This window comes from Armigeres subalbatus, chromosome 2, assembly GCF_024139115.2.
Source record: "Armigeres subalbatus isolate Guangzhou_Male chromosome 2, GZ_Asu_2, whole genome shotgun sequence".
NCBI lineage: Eukaryota > Metazoa > Arthropoda > Insecta > Diptera > Culicidae > Armigeres > Armigeres subalbatus.
In genome coordinates, this window is record NC_085140.1 from 211,883,830 (window position 1) to 211,898,163 (window position 14,334).

The 14,334-nt window shown below is 41.0% G+C and overlaps 1 protein-coding gene across 1 annotated transcript in view; it reads right to left on the reverse strand.

Annotated features, from left to right (window-relative positions):
• LOC134211586 (DNA-binding protein D-ETS-3) overlaps positions 1 to 12,127 on the reverse strand; it is a 321,549-nt gene extending 309,422 nt beyond the window's left edge. The window contains exon 1 of the mRNA XM_062688598.1: positions 11,338 to 12,127. The gene's annotated coding sequence lies outside the window, so the exon portion shown is untranslated. The remainder of the gene's footprint in view (positions 1 to 11,337) is intronic.
• Positions 12,128 to 14,334: the final 2,207 nt, after the last annotated feature.

Here is a 14,334-nt window from a genome sequence, read left to right on the forward strand (position 1 = left end):
GGCTCCATCGTCGCTGAATGAATTAATCTGGGTTTTATCTTGAAATTAACACCACCTTGTTTTCCACACTTTTTTGCATAAAGAACACTTAAAACCCCAGGGAAATATAATAAAAATACATTATTGAAATTTTACTTGGAATAACCTGTAAAAAACGAAACTTCTGTTTTTAAATGGGAAATAATTAACAATTCAAACGCCTTATAAGTTTTTCCTCAAGGTTTAGTATTTTTAAACTTACTCTTAAGCAAGCGTCAGTTCAGTGAAAGAATTTATTTATTTATCATCAGACTAAGGCCGAAGTGGCCTGTGCTTCACATAAAAGTCTTCTTTATTCAGCTCGGTACATGGCTGCACTTCGCCAACCACGCAGTCGGGGTTTGTTCACAAATTACGTAACGCAAAAATCCGAGTTTTTGACCCCCTCCCTCCCCTTTGTAACAAAAAATAACATTTTTGGTACCCTCTCCCTCCCCCATGTAACGCGTAACTGTGAAAATTTTAAAGGCAGATTTTTTTCCTTCTATGACGGATTTGAGTTTTGGTATTTTTTTAACACTGTTAGAATAGGGCACATGATCAAATATCAAGGATATCAAGAATAGGGTAAATGATGTATCTTGGACAAGCGCAGGACATTCATTAGAAAATATATCGAGATTGAATAGTATAAAATAATTGTAAACCACTAGGTTCATCCAAATTCATAAGCTATGATTAGTCTTGTGTCTCCATTGCCCAATTTTTGAGTAAATTACTTTTACTAGGTGTAAACTGTGATATATTGCGAACTGTAATTTTTTTCTTTTTGGACATCAAATATATAATTTCGACATGGAAAATGCATATATTTTGGACAGAGTCATTTTCTCCTAATTTAAAAATGGCCACCTACAGATCTCAATGGTATGACTTACCTACACGTATCCACATTCATTTAAATGCATTTATTTGCTTAACTGACATAGATTAAACCAGAAATTAACATTATTTCGCAATCTTATCGATATCATTGAAAACAGCCTGAAAGTTGGCAATTAATGGTTCATCCATGTACTGTACATGGGGTGACCAATAAATGTCTGATGAATAAAAACATAACTTCATTTTGGTCTTCCTTTTATCATCCGTCTTAAGTTCATGTTAAGCGATTGGAATATGTTAGTATCTCAATTACAATCAAACTTTGGCCGCAGGACCTCAAGATTGCCGTTTGAACCAATTTAAACGTGTTTCAGGTGCATGTTACGAAGAGTCCTATTATGCATGTTCTCCTGCATACTGGCGTCCAGCAGGCACTTTGGTAGATAGCTTTACATTTTAGATAATTTTAAAGATAAATAATAGTTGATTTGTGAATTCTCATCAGGAGCTGCTAGAGTTGAGGTAAAAGTATGCAATGATCATACTTTCGATAAAAAATTTCCTACACATTATCTAAAATTGATCGAAGAAGCTCAGGCTTGTCCAAAATATGTACATGTCCAAAATATATCATTTACCCTACAGCTTATAGAAACGAACATAGAATTTGCGGAACTGTGGTGTCGAGAAATACAATATTCGCTTGGTATTTTTACGCATATCAGTCCCGCTATGTCAGCTTGCTTGATTTCGATAATGACTAATATGCGATAACGATAAACAGCAATTACTTCAATCAGTGATTAAAAAAAGACATTCAAATATTTTTTTATTCGTGTTATGATGATGATGATGATGATGATGGTCCCGCCACATACCCCTACAAGGGTTTGAGCTAGACGAGTTATCTTTAAGATAATTAATTGATATGCATTTAATCGGATTTCCAAAAAGAAAAAACGATCCGATTTCTTATGACAGATATAAATTTGAATATTTTACATCACTATACAGCAAAAAATATAAATTTAAAAAACTGATCTTTCCAAAACCGCAATCTTGCTAAAACATCAGTAGTGATACATACAGCTCTATGAAAATGCAAAACTTGTGATACCTCTCGCACAGATTTCAAAAGTTTCACCAGGAATCGCGTATCAAGTCAATTTTCACTCAACAACTAGTATGTATCTATAGTATTCATGATTCTCGACAATACAGGCACCAACACTTGTGATACCGCTCCGTCGATATCAAAAGTTTCAGTTTAACCGCGAAACAATCTACTGGATAGCTATATCGAACATTCAAAACTCTTTCAGCAGTAACCATACAAAAGTCATTCACTCCTAATCATTCAAACAGATCAAAATGTGGCACACGAAAATTAAATTTGAAATAATTTATATCTGTATTTCGCGCGCGAGGCTCAAACTCTTGTAGACTACACAAAGAAAAGTTAAATTAATAATAACGTCAAGAAAGTAAAAAATCCATCATCATCATCGAGGCGATCGTTGTAGTCGTTAATGCCCCAAAAACAATAAATAAAATTAAAATAAAACACACAAAAGTATCCGTTGGGTAAAACTTCGTCAAAACTTAAATTAGTTAATGCTAAAAAATTGTCGAGTAGTTGTCTAAAATGCAGCTTTGACGTGTGACATACATTGTCTCTTGAACTGTGCTAGTGTCGCTGCACGTTTGATGTGTGTAGGCATCGAATTGAAAACATTTACACCCTTGTAGAACAATGAATTTTGTGAAGCACCATGCAAAAAGAAAGGTGTTCTTACATCAACCGCGTTTCTCGTATTATATCTATGAATGTCACTTCCTCTTTCAATTCGATCACACAAATAACATTTGGTAGTACCCACCCCCTCCCCCATCTTTTAGTGTAACAAAGTATAACGCAAGTTGGACCTCCCCCCTCCCCCCAAAAGCTTTACGTAATTTGTGAGCAGACCCTCGGCGGAGGATTCACCTTGCCCGCAGTGCACCTCACCTTCTTGTTCCCGTCGGATCGTTGTCGAGAACCATTTTCACCGAGTTACTGTCAGACATTCTGGCTATGTACCCGACCCACCGCAGTCTTCCAATTTTCGCGGCGTGAACGATGGATGGTTCTCATAACAGCTGATGCAACTCGTGGTTCATTAGCCTCCTCCACGTACCGTCTGCTACCTGCATCCCACCATAGATGGTACGCAACACTTTCCTTTCGAAAACTCCCAGTGCGCGTTGGTACTCCACGAGCATCGTCCAGCCCTCGTGTCCGTAGAGAACTAACAGTCTAATAAGCGTTTTGTAGATAGTCAATTTGGTACGGCGGCGAACTCTATTGGATCGGAGCGTCTTGCGGAGTCCAAAGTACGTACGATTTCCAGCCACTATGCGTCTCCGAATTTCTCTGCTGGTATCGTTATCGGCGGTCACCAGTGAGTCCAAGTACACGAATTCTTCAACCACCTCGATTTCGTCACCACCGATAGAAACTCGTGGTGGGTAGCTTACATTGACCTCTCTTGAGCCTCTTCCTGTCATGTACTTCGTCTTTGACGTATTGATGACTAGTCCAATCCGTTTAGCTTCGCTTTTCAGTCTGATGTAGGCTTCCTCCATCCTCTCAAAGTTACGTGCCAAAATATCAATGTCGTCGGTGAAACCAAATAACTGAACGGACTTCGTGAAAATCGTACCACTCGTGTCAATCCCTGCCTTTCGTATTACTCCCTCCAAAGCGATGTTGAACAGCAGATACGAAAGACCATCACCTTGCCGTAACCATCTGTGCGTTTCGAAGGGACTCAAGAATGCCCCTGAAACTCGAGCTACGCACATCACCCGATCCATCGTCGCCTTGATCAACCGTATCAGTTTATCCGGAAATCCGTTTTCGTGCATTAGCTGCCATAGCTGGTCCCGATCGATTGTATTAAATATGGCTTTGAAGTCGATAAATAGATGATGTGTGGGCTCGTTGTATTCGCGGCATTTCTGCAATACCTGACGTATGGCGAACACTTGGTCTGCGGTAGAGCGTTCACTCATAAATCCCGCCTGGTACTGCCCCACGAACTCTCTTGCAATTGGTGTTAGTCGGCGGCATAAAATTTGGGAGAGTACCTTGTAGTTGCTACAATCCAGCTTATCGCCCTTTTTGTAGATAAGACACACGACACTTTCCATCCACTCCTGCGGCAGAACCTCATCCTCCCAAACCTTGGTAATCATCCAGTGCAGCGCTCTAGCCAGTGCCCCACCACCGTATTTAAACAGATCTCCTGGTAGTTGGTCAACTCCAGGGGCTTTGTTGTTTTTCAGCCGGCCGATCTTCTCCTGGATTTCCTGGAGATCCGGAGCCGGAAGTCGTATGTCTTGCGAGCGTGCTCCCTGGTTCATTACCATACCGCCACCGTTGTCTGCCATCAAAGTGCTCTTCGTAGTGCTGCCGTCACCTTTGGATCTCCTCACGCTCGTTCGTAAGAAGGTTCCCGTTTATGTCCTTTCCCATATCGGGCTGCGGCACGTGCCTCTTACGTGAACGGTTTAACTTCTCATAGAACTTTCGTGTGTTATTAACGTGGTACAATTACTCCGTCTCTTCACGGTCTCGATCTTCCTGCTGGCGCTTTTTCCTCCGAAACGTCGAGTTTTGTCTGTTCCGCGCCCGTTTGTATCGTGCCTCGTTCGCCCTCGTAAGGGGTTGCAGCAAGCTCACCTGCAACCTGCATTCTTCTCCTCAACTAACTGCTCACATTCGCCGTCATACCAGTCGTTTCTTGGATCCAAGGGAACCGTGCTTATTGCAGCGGTTGCGGTGCTTCCAATGGCGGATCGAATATCTCTTCAGCCATTTTCAAGAGACGCTGCACCTAGAGGTGTCGCAATTTAATCGATTCATCGTTGTGATAATCGTTGCGAGTGCCACTTCCAGCTGCTGCGCGTAGTCTTGAGTTAGTCTACCGTCTTGTAGCCTTTTTATTCTCTTATGTTCAGGAATCTTTTTGTCTTTCTAGTACACCGTGGTGTAACGAAAAGGCTATATATTCACTTCCAAGACGGTTTTGTGATAGAAGGCCCGGAGACCCATAGTGTTATATACCAATCAACTCAGCTCGACGAATTGAGATAATGTCTGTCTGTGTGTTTTTTTTTCTTCCTAAACAATGGAGGGGGAATCTGCTCAACAGACATCCTGGGTTGACCAGGGGTTAGGGATCACCGAGGGAGGCAGGACTACATCCCCGACCCGCTAAACCGTTTCCATTGCCGCAAAGCCCATAGTCCCTTCGGTACAACCAGAAAGTAATGCTTCAAAGGGGGGCCAGTGCACAACGCACCCTCGAGGTTAGCTGCGTGTCCTTGCAGCACTGAACATCGTAACTCGCTTTTTTAGAAGAACACCATGGTATCGTGCCAGCGCGTTGCCGGCTTTCCAGGTGGCCTTACCATGCCCTATGTCCTCGGAAGGTGGGTAGGGTCGACTTCACGCCTGCTTTCCTCTGCATGACTGGTATCAAGAATGATGATGCCGCGTGCACCCCAAATTAACCTTTCTGCGATAGGGCCTATTCGCCAGCACACAGAGGGACTTGCCGACGCGAGGCCTAAGCCTGCCCCAGCCTTGACGAGGACCCCTTTCCATCCTCGGGCTCGGAACCCGCCCGGTTGACCGACGCCGCGAAAGCGACGATACCATGTTGTTCTTCGCGCGGCCACTTGTTCGATAAAAAGATCGTGTTCGACCACAGAGCATGACCACCGGTATGACCCATGAAGCCGACTCCGATCCCTTGGACCACCTCTTATTTGCGCCTGAACTAGCCATCCTTGAGTCCACGCGCCACCTTCTGTGTAGCTCCGAGACGATTTGGGCGATAGCCGATAAAACGGCGTTCCAGTCAACTTCATCTTTACACATCCTCCGAACTAGGTTGTCCAGGGTAGTGTCCAGACCACATGTGGCAAGCATGTGGTCACGCATTGCGCGAAAACGTGGGCACACGAACAACACGTGTTCCGCCGTTTCCTCTAAACCTGCGCACACCAAACACTCGGGCGAGGCCGAGCAAGCCAGCTGCGTTACCTGCACTTTGATTTTACAACACGCTTAAACGCCGAGCACATCGAACCCCCCATGGAAAGCTTGCTGTTCACAGCTTTGCTGTAACAAATCAAACAATTGGGAGGGTTCGTGCAGCATTGTGCCTTATGTCCCTCCAATTCGCATCGTCGGCAGAGATTGCTTCTGTCAGGGCCTTTGCAGTCCCATTGCTTGTGCCCCGGTTCCAGGCACTTGAAGCAAACTTCGGGTTGCTCGTATATGCGCACAGGGCATACCGGCCATCCCACCTTGACGCTCTCTAACTTGACTACCTTGGAGGCGTCCGCTGCAGATAGCCGAACCAATGCTACCTGCGTCCCTGCCGGACCTTTCCGTACCCGAACGGCTGCGGTGGGCGTCTCCACTTCACACTGTCGCCGCAGTGCCGTGACGAGCTCTTCGACTTCAGTGATCTCGTCCAGGTCTTTAACCCTTAGATTCACCTCCGTCGTGAGTGCCCTCACCTTGACCGTCTCGCCTAGAACTTCCTCCGCCAACTTCTTGTAGGCGGCGCCCTTTTGCGAGACGCCCCGCTTCAGCTCGAGGATCATCTCGCCCATCCAGGTACGTCTTATTCGACGTACGTCGGCGCCGAGTTCACCGAGCTTGACGTCACTCCTCATCGCCTTCAAAACATCCGAGTACTTAGCCTCGTCCGCCATGATGACTAGGGCATCGCCCCTGGAGCGATTGGCACCTACCCTAGACTTCTTGCTACCCTCATTTGCCTGGGCCTTCTTTTCGGCCCTTGACGTCTTCGGTTTCCTCTTGTTCTTGACCAGGGTCCAGGAGGCGTCATCCCCCTCTATTTCCCTGGTCTGGTGCGGCTGAGAACTTTCAGCCTGCCGTAACCCCTTACCACCGTCTTTCCTGAGTGGACGGACCTTTCCAGGTCCTTCCTCCCCCGGTTTTGGAGGTACCTGACCGGGGTTCAGCTTCCCAGCCCCACTACCCTTGTTCGGGGTAGTAACCCTCCGCGTTTTGGAGCGGCCCCCAGGGAGCTCATCCCCTGGAGACTGTCTCCCCCGTTTTTGTGTCTGCTCCGTTGGAGCAGTCACCCCCGACGTACCCGCAAATACTTGAGCCTCAGTCTGGGTAGACTTTGGCACCACCGTCTTCGCTGGCACACCTTCGGTCGATTCGACCTTGCCGAGTCCGCGAATCCTTGGGCATCAGTCTAGGTAGACCTCGACTCCACCGATTTCACGGGTTTACACTTGGCCGTCGCGACCGCTGTGTGTGTGTGTGCGTGTGTGTATGTATGTGCGCAAAAAAACTCACTCATCTTTTAAGCACTTATCTTAACCCGATTTATTTACAATGAGTTGCATTCGACGGGAAATCAGGGTTAGGGACAAAAGGTCGAAAGACAAAAGGTCGAAAGGACAAAAGGTCGAAAGACAAAACGTCGAAAGACAAAAGGTCGAAGGGACAAATGGTCGAAAAGGACAAAAGGCCGAAAGGTACAAAAGCTCGAAAAGACAAAACGTCGAACGGGACAAAAGGTCGAAAGAACAAATCGTCGAGCAGGACCAAAGGTTGAAAGGACAAAACGTCGAACAGGGCAAAAGGTCGAAAGGGACATAAGTTTGAAATTGGCAAGAAAATAAAACGGAAAGAATCAATCCCGCACCAAATTGTATTGTTTAAGAAAAGAAATGAGGTGTTTACGCCTGTTTGAGCAAGACATGTGTTGATGGTCTACTCAAAATGGCTTTTCCTCATCTTAAGGCTTCATTAAGCAAACGCAGATGCAATTATTAGAAATAAAATGAAACCAGAGTTGCCCTACACAGTTAGTAAAAACTCTGCTCTTTTGTTTTTACAATTTTTAACAATTAAATAAAATTCATTCAATAAGTACCACTAATAGATGGATGTTTGAGTTTTCTAAACGTCACTTCGATCAAATACACCGGCGTGGCTGCGGCGTGCTCTATTCTGACAGATCGAAGTGACATTCAGAAAAACTTGATATTGGATGAATTTTATTTAATTGTTAAAAATAGTAAAAAATAAAAGAGCATTTTTTGCCAACTGTATAAGACAACTCTCAAAATACAAGCTTTATTCGTTTCTTATTAACAATCTTTCTATCTCTTTCAGAACTATTTAGATATTCATAATATTGTCTTATAGTGATATCTCCTTCTTTCTCATTATTCAACTTTGATTGATTAAATGAGTGCGTTATTTCTGCTCAAAGTTAAATGTATTTCATAAATTCTTTTCGATTACACCTAAAAATTGTTATCAACTTGTTCTTGATAGACCTTTTGTGCCTTTCGACCTTTTGTCCTTTTCGACCTTTTGTCCTTTTCGTTCTGTGCCTTTCGACCTTTTGTCCTTTCGACCTTCTGCCCCTTTCGACGTTTTGTCTTTTAGACCTTTTGTCTTTTCGACCTTTTGTCCTTTCGACCTTTTGTCTTTCGACCTTTTGTCATAGATTCGGGAAATTATGTCCCATTGTTTCCTATTGAAAATTGGCCAGTTCGGACTATGGGATCAAAAGTTATGGCCAAAATACGATTTATGTACAAAAAAACACGCTTAGAAATTTTCACTCATTTTTTTTATCTGATGTACGAGAAAGGCACAAACACCGCTAGGTGGATCAATCAGGATTTTTTTCTTATTAACCCTCTACAACCCAAACTTTTGTTTTCGCTTAAAATCACTTTGGGACCATCCATAAATTACGTTTATAGGGGAAGGAGGGGTTGCCCGAAATGTGACAATCCATACAAAAAAATTTGATGCTTCATATAAAAAGTGTGACATAAGGGGGAAAGGGTCGAAAATGGCCAATTTTTGCGATACGTAATTAGTGGATTTTTCCTAGTTTGCTTTTTTAAATCTATCTCAACACGTTTTAGGCCATTTAAATTTTTTATTATTAATTTCACATTTTGATTTTTTAGAATTTTGTTTCTCGAGATTTTCATTCAATAGGGGAGACTTGATCCCCTTATCTGATTTCCGATGTATCATAGACAAAAATAAATAAACATACGCAATTTCCACACAGACTCTCTAAGAAATATAGTATTTAGCTTTACTGATGTATGACAGTCCTTAAATTATTGTGGTTATTGATACGCAATAGATTTTTTGGAGTGCTGTCAAAAATCGACTTTTAAAATATTCGGGAAAAATTGATCCCTATCCAAGAACTTGCTTTGATAAAATTGGACAGGAATTAAATATTTTTCCTTAAAAGTACGCGTAATTTTCAAATTGCTGTGCGTATACATGAAGGATTTTTGTTACTGAATTCGACAGCACATGCAATTTAAAAATTAGGGGAGACTTGTTCCTCTTTCTATGATATCTACGCAATAAATCATTTTTCCTGCCAAAACTTCATCACATATGTCAAATCTACAAAAATTTAGAAGACTGAGAACAGATTTGTATTATTACAAATCCAAAATTATTGTATCGGTCCCCTTATTGAGGTAATAACTTCAAATCCAAATATCCTAAAGCTTTGATGGAATGTTGACATTTTCATCAGTACAGATCATTTAGCATGTTTATTGCTTTGTGCTGTAAAAAAACGAAAGCATTTGGTCATTGTTATGAAAAGTTGTTCAAATTTTGCGTGGCCAATAAAAAAATCTTTAGGAAGGTCAAAACATACTAACCGCCCTGCAGGAAAAATAAGGTAGTCAATCCAAAAAATAACTCATCACATAAAGGTCATTTGTCTAGAGGATCTATACTAAAAAAAATCCCTAGAACAAAACTGCTTAGTTCTCGATAAAACAGGGGGTGATCAAGTCTCCCCGGGGTTCAAGAATCCCCACCTTCCCCTAATATAATTTCTTGGATCTTGTAATCTTTTTATTTTTTAATTTTCAACGTGTTTAGAGTTCTAAAATTTCCATTAAATGCTGACTTGTTGCATTTCTTAAATTTTCAGGGTTTTAAATTTTAGAGGCATAAACATTTTAGAATGTATAATTTACCACCATGACCTTCTTTTGAATAAGGTTAATTGTGGAAAAATACTAAACCACACATATTTCACTTTTCAGAGGTATACGACCAAAAGCACGCATGAACAAAAACTTACTCAATTTCAGTAGTGTAGAGTTTTGAAATTTGACTTAAAAGTGCATTGAAATTTATACTACTGATCGATATAAACAACTTTCCGAAATCTGAAGAATTGGAAATTACAAAAAAATAATCAAAGTACCCGGCTAAAGGCGGTCTTGGGCGTTAAAAGGTTAACAATTTTCTTACATTAAATTCAACTTCATAAACAATCATCTTAATATTTATTGTGGAAAATATCTACGGTACATTAATTTGTTTTTATTAGCATGACCTTAAAGACAGAGAAAAACAATAACACGCCTCATTTAATAATGTTGAATTGATCTGCTCTTATAGATATTTCAACCATTATACATTGCAAATTATACATTATACAATAATGCAAATTGAGTTCATAAAATGCTTTGAAAGTATTCATAACAATATACATTCTGGATTAGCTCAAACGACTAAGTATTGGCTCTTAGACAACATCATGGTTGGGTATCTAGTTAACCGTGTGAGCAAAACTGTAACATTGCCGATCCAGAGATGGTGAGTTCGATTCTCGGACCCGGTCTAAGACGTTCTCTAACGGAAAGCATTCTCGACTTCCTGGGCATAGTGTATCCATTGTATTTGTCACACAGATACATATTCATGTAATGGCCGACATTCTTTCGATTCGGTTTTAGGGGTATTGAGATTATCACACATTTAAAATCTATTATAAAAACCGAGCCCAAATCTAAAAATTTCATAAATTTTGGTACACGGGAACTATTTTAAATCAATGTCGAAAAACCTAATAATTTTGCGTTTTGAATACCCCTAACTTGACTTAATTATGAGTCGAGCTGTCAATCTGTGAGCTAACTGCCAAGCAGTTAAATTTCCGAAAACATTTAAAATGGATTTAAATCATCAAATTTAGAGTCTATGCGTGTGAAAAAAAGTTGTAGCTCAGAAAAAGATGTTCTATCGAATGAATAAAGAAAATCATCATATTTTTCAAAATTAAGAAAACCTAATTAGTAACTGTGGAAATGCTAAAAAAACATCAAGTTTAAAAGCAGGCCAAGTCCCAGTTGGAATGTAAAGCCTTTGAAGATAAAAATATACTTCGTTCAATCTGTTGCGGATGATTGTTGTTGTTGTTTCTCTTATACAATCCGTTTTTCTGTGTATTTCGTGTTGATATGATTTGATTTTAATTTCCGTTCAATGTTTTAAGAAAACGCAAAAATGCTATTTCTCAACTTCACTTTTAAAAATGTTATTTTATCAGCATGTCATTAAACAAACGACTATTTATTTACCTTATTTTAAAACTTTTCACCAATCCTCGTAAACAGGTATAATATCGTGTGCACTCTGCCTTTTATCCTCAGGATGATATCATATATTGAACCTTTACCAAAATCCATTCAAAGTACAATTTTCTTCGATCTTATTTGACTACAAATGTACGATCTTTATCATTGGCAATGGTAGCATTCCTTTGTTCGAGCACCGTTCGTAGTGCACTTTGCTTTCCGTCGCACAAGAGAACAACAACCACTTGCTGCTGCATACAAAATTCTATTAATAATCAATAAGTTATCACACTTCACCGATCGACAAATAACCAACAACCGCACCAAACCGAACCAAGGCTGTCCAGGAAGTCACCGCGATTCTATCTCCAACTCGGCACAATTCGCCTCCACCGTCGAGTCGTTTATTCGGAAAGGATGCAAGGTATGTCCTTTGCATAGGGAAAAAATGCACTCTTATTTGCTCACAATGGCGCCCAACAGCGGTGGTTTGACATAATTTTCACGTCCGGACGCGACGAGCGCAACAAGAGGAAGAAATTCAATGAATCCTGTCCTCGCACCGGAATCCGCTCTTTTTCCTGTCCTGTCCAAGAATAAGTACTCCGATAATGGCAGCCTGGGAAGACCGACTGGACCAACGTTCCGAGAGTGCTTCAAACACTGCAGTAGGCTCAGCAAGCAGCAAAAAAAAATCCTCTAAACTATACTACAACCACATCACGGCACAAATCATTTATTGGTAAATTCCGGAGGAGCGTCGGAGCGAAAGACCTTGGCCGATGTAAAGTGGATATCCGTTTGGAATGACTGCCAACAAGCGGCACAAGCCATACCATGCCAAAACCAGGAGCACCCGCAGGAGCAGATCATCCGCTTTTGGGGTTTTCGGAATGTCGGTTGTTTTTGTTGTTTCTCGGATGCCCGAGTCTCGTCGGCAGGAGGAAGACGCTACAAATATTTTAGCAAAAGGATCATAACGGCGGCGCACTCACGTGGGATTTGCACTCACGGGAGTGCGATAGAGACAGGAAAACGGACACCACGCAGCAACAGTCAAGCTGTGTTATTGCGCTGAAGACGCTACAACCGAAACAATGTGTTGCGAAGGGGATAATGATGGTGATGACGATGATAATAGAGGCGTGGTCTAGGCTTTGCATGTGTTCGATGGTGTCCTTTTTTGCATTCGTACACGTGCGCCTACTGAGACGAGTGTTTGTGCTCCCCCTCCGGTAAGCATAGAAGCGGAGTGCAGTAGGCCATGGCGGTTGGATCCCTATTTCGTGGCTTGGGTTACTATGTTGGAAAATTGCACTATCTGCTGTACTCGATACACTTTCACTGTGGAGAATCGCACGGGACACGTTTTTGTTCCTATTCCTACTTATCTGCTCAGGGGTTTCGAGTGCAACGCTACTGTCGAGTACCGGCCATTGATATAGGCATAAATTATTTGTGAATCCTTTTTTTCGGTCGTGCATGTTGTACCACTGTTACTATTTTTCGAACATATTTCAGCGCTGTATGGTGGTTTATGTGCCACTTGTATGTTAAAGCTGGTCTATTTTCAATGCCGGTCGTATATTTCAGTTGACAACAATGTGGAAGTGAGTGCTTTAAAACAAGTGCCTGTTGAATTCAGTGTGTCTGCTTGCATAGGAAAATTGTTTTAATTTATCTTTGATCTATCATTTATACAAACATTATGCACGTTTAGGGAGATCTTACATGTATGTTCAGACATATCTATTAATTTTTTGACAACCTTCGTCTTTTCAAAATAAACCTACACGTAGACAAATCGTACTTGAAATTATCGTGGAGAATTATTAGAATCGATTTCCTCTGTCATACTTCTTGCCATTATTAATGTTGGAATTTCTTGATTGACAAAGAATGAGGAGCGAAGTTTTCAACCAAATGAAGATTTTCATTGGAAGGGCATATACATTATTGGTTGAACCAGAAGGCTTGTTAAGAAATAAGAGTTCAAATTTGAAATAACCACTAATGGCCTTGTTTCGAAGACTTCTTCTATTGTTTCATTCCTTTGTAAATAAAAAAAAAGCGCCCAAGTTTCCTTTCTCATGATTGAATTAAAATGCAGATTGTAGAGATTTTATAATCGTTCAATTCATCTTGAGCTCATCACTGTTTATATATTGGAAAAGTCGGACATTTTATCTGAGATAGTTTGAAAATTAGTTGCGAAAACATTCAAAACGATCGTGCATAATTCGATCTAGAGCGCTGCGCTTAAAAAAAATACATTTTAAAGCAAAAATTGATTGCCAATCCCGAGAAATGCAGGGTTCGATCTGGTAGTGTTTCATAAATGGGTTCAGGGTTCGGCTAAACCGCACCAAGGGTATTTTTGACTCTTATGTGATACTTTACTCGTGAAAGGACATTAATAACATTAATTATGCGCTTATTTTATAAAACATATTTTCGAATACCGAGTTAAGGAATGTTCGATATAGTTTGTGGACAATTAGAGCTCCTGCGAATTTGTACGTGAAAAATTTGTGCGTGAAATTGGATGCTCGGTCAATGGCGCACAAATAAAATCAAATCTTACAATTATTATAGAACACTGAATAATCCACCTAGCGGTGATGATGCATAGATGCAAAAAATAGTATTTTGGTCAAGAGTAATGGCCATAATCCGATCTGGCCAATTTTTTAAAGGAATCAATAGGAAAGTATTCTGCGTCGAATGCAAGTTGTTGCAAGCACTTCGGTTAAGGATAAGTGCCTGAAACATTGGTGACACTTTTGCTTCATTTTATTGGGTGGTTGCGCACAGACACACACACACAGACATCACCTCAATTCGTCGAACTGAGTCGATCGGAATATAATATTATGGGTCTCTAGGCCTTCTAGATATATATAGCCTTTATGTATACTTAGTATACGAGAAAGCCTAAAGTCGTGCGTGACATATACAAATTAAATAAAGACCAAATAGTAATATTTGGAAATTGTATAT